This window comes from Typopeltis vanoorti, chromosome 12 (assembly GCF_054136105.1).
Source record: "Typopeltis vanoorti isolate ZY-2024b chromosome 12, IOZ_Tvanoo_1.0, whole genome shotgun sequence".
Taxonomy (NCBI): Eukaryota; Metazoa; Arthropoda; class Arachnida; order Uropygi; family Thelyphonidae; genus Typopeltis; species Typopeltis vanoorti.
Window position 1 is genome coordinate 104,311,313 of NC_143560.1, and position 3,203 is coordinate 104,314,515.

Genomic DNA, 3,203 nt, shown 5'->3' on the forward strand with positions numbered 1-3,203 from the left:
GCGCTGTATTATACACTAATGATGGTTATCGTTATGAGTTGCTTATGTGCAACGTATGGCAACATATGTTGCGTGAAGTTGTCGCGATACCTTATATCTGATCACACTGCACTGAACACTACAAAGGTCATGCTGCGATTTAAACTAAGTTCTAACTATTAGTGATAGTAGTAGTAGTCACTTTCCAAGTATCCTTGGATTTCATAACCATAATTGGAGGATAAGGTGGTTAGCCCTATACCTTATGAGTATTCTTTGTCTGTAAATTGCGTGCGTCCTATGGCTGGTTTGCCTGGTTGCTGGACGAAAAATCGGAGTTTCCGGGAGGAAAAGCTCTTGTACTTCCGTATGAGATTGGCTAATTCACCTTTAGTTGAAAAGTCGAACCCAGGTCAATTCCTGGAAATCGCATTCTCAAAGAAGCGATGCGAACTTCTTAAATGATAACTCCCGATCACGTTCTTGTCCTTCATGTGGAGATCATTTTAATTGTCCTGTTTGATGGCATAAAATGTCATTATCAATATTTCGGGTTGATTGTTGTAAGGAAATTTTTATGAAGGAACGTTTGTTTCCCACTATCCAGTTACAAACCTCAAAAAATTAAGAGAATTCTTCCAAGTTTTTCAAATGTCTTTGGTCAAAAATGTCCTTTTTCCTTTTCTTATTTAGACACAAAATATGACTTTACTAGGTCCCTTTCTTCTTCTTCTTCTTCTTCTTCTTCTTCCTCCGCAAAATGTTTCAGACAAATGTACTTTGCCACTTTTTTTTTTTGTAAAATTGAAACCCCAATACTGATCACTTGTCAAAATGGAATGGAAGAATTCACTGCGCATGTGTTTCATTCTACTTTTGCAGCAAACAGCATTACTTCACTTGTTGTCACCTCTCATTCAGAAATCATCACTGAATCGCCACCAGGAAGTATTTATTTCATTAAATATGCTGAGCTTAATATTTCTCCATCCCATCATGGACGAAGTGGTGTTGCTTGAACTTGTCTAATATCAAATCCGTTGCGTCCCCAAATTGCCAGGAAGAGCAGTTCGTTCTTCGCTCTACCACCGAGTAATTCTTTGTGAACAAGACATTTCTCAGAAGGAAAAATGAGTTATTCCTAGTGAATGCTTGGATTCATTTTAAATTCCCTGTTCATACGAAACTTGAATCCCTCTCAAATCACTGTATTTATTATTCTGTTCGAAAACAGTTTATTTTGAATATGGTGATTTCGTTCGACCAAAAAACTAACATAATAAAAAACAACGAACACTGGGCTTATGGGTCTAATAATTATTTAATAAACTTACTAGTTTCGCTACTTTGGCTTCGTCTGGGTTAGGATGAACACGCAAATAAAAATACAACAAGCGTTAAATAGGAATCATTTCATAACTGAAAACACCGAATGTGTAGGCACACAAAAATACAACACGTGGAAGTTGGCTCATTGTCAGTCATCGCTCTCTCTCTCTCTCTTCGTTTATCTCTTTCTCTCTCTCTAGCTCTCTGTGTGTGTCTCTCCATTTATCTCTCTATCAATCTCTCCATTTATCTCTTCATTTCTTCCTCTTTTTTTTCCTCTCTCTCTCGCTCTTCATTTATCTATCTATCTCTGGCCGTTTATCTTTTCTTTCCCTGTCTCTCTATCTCTCCATTTATCTCTATCTTTCATTTATCGCTTCTCTCTCTCTCTCTCTCTGTCTATTTTCTCTCTCTCTCTCTCTTTTCTCTCTCTCTCTTTCTCTCTCTCTCCGTTTATCTCTCTCTCTCTTTCTCTTCTCTCTCTCTCTCTCTCTCTCTCTCTCTCTCCTTTATATGTTATCTCGTTCTCTCTATATCTCTTCGTTTATCTCTCTCTCTCTCTATCTATCAATCTCTCCATTTTTCTCCTCATTTCTTTGTCTCTCTCTCTCTCTCTTCATTTATCTATCTATCTCTGTCCGTTTATCTTTTCTTCTTTCCCTGTCTCTCTTTCTCTCCATTTATCTCTATCTTTCATTTATCTCTCCTCTCTCTCTTTCTCTCTCTCTCTCTCTGTCTCTTCGTTTATCTCTTCTCTCTCTCCCTTTCTCTCTCTCTCTCTATCTATCTATCTTCGTTTATCTTTTCTCTTCTCTCTCTATCTCTCCATCTATCTATCTATCTCTTCGTATACCTTTTCTCTCTCTCTTTTTTCTCTATATTTCCATTTATCTCTTTATTTTCTTTCTTTCTCTCTCTCTCTCTCTCTTCATTTATCTATCTATCTCTGTCCGTTTATCTTTTCTTTCTCTGTCTCTCTATCTTTCGATTTATCTTTATCTCTCTCTATTTATCTCTCTCCATTTATCCCTTCTTTCTCTCTATCTCTCCATTTCGCTCTCTCTCTCTCTCTCTCTCTCTCTCTCTCTCTCTCTCTCTCTCTCTGTGTTTTAATCTCACTTTATCTTCTCACACTCTCTCTCTTTCTCACACAAAGTACTCTCTGTCTACCTATTAATGCCTATTATTCTCCCTCCCCCTTCTCTCTTTTTAATATTTCTATAACTAATTCTCTCTTTTTTTTATCATCTTTCCTTTCCTCACTTTTCGTCCTCTCTGGATGAATGCCTGTAGTTGTTCTTACCCACAAAAATTATTCTCCAGTCGTTTAATCTTTGTCAGCACCGCAATTATTAAATATCTTAATCAAATTACAACCACGTGATTTGCTCAGGCCATTCTGTTTCCGAATAAACATTCAAATAGAAAAAGAGTTTGAGGAAAACGCGTCGTCTTTCGGGCATTTCCTGTTTACTTCCTCTAATTAACTTCACAAAGAAAACTTGAAAGAAGAGCCAACATTCCTTAGTAAATTGTTTCTTTGCGAAAGGTGCTTAAGACGAACGAGACGTAAGGGATGTCCCAATTGGTACGGCCTTCCACGATATTGCCAAATAGAAACGGAGTTCTGCGGAGACATACTTACCTCCTATGGCTACTCATCGTTCTTGCTTTTCCGTCTCACGGAGCGAAGTCTGCCGCTCCTATTGGCTCACCCTCAGCATTAAGGCACGATCAGTGGGTGGAGCGATTGACGGCAGTTGGCGAAGGAGGCCGAAGCAAGAGAGAGGGAGAGAAAGAGAGATAGAGCGAATGGAAGAGGGGAGGATGCAATATACAGAAATAGCGTTCCTTCCGTAAAAACCAGTCGGCTTTTAGACTACGCGAATGGCCGT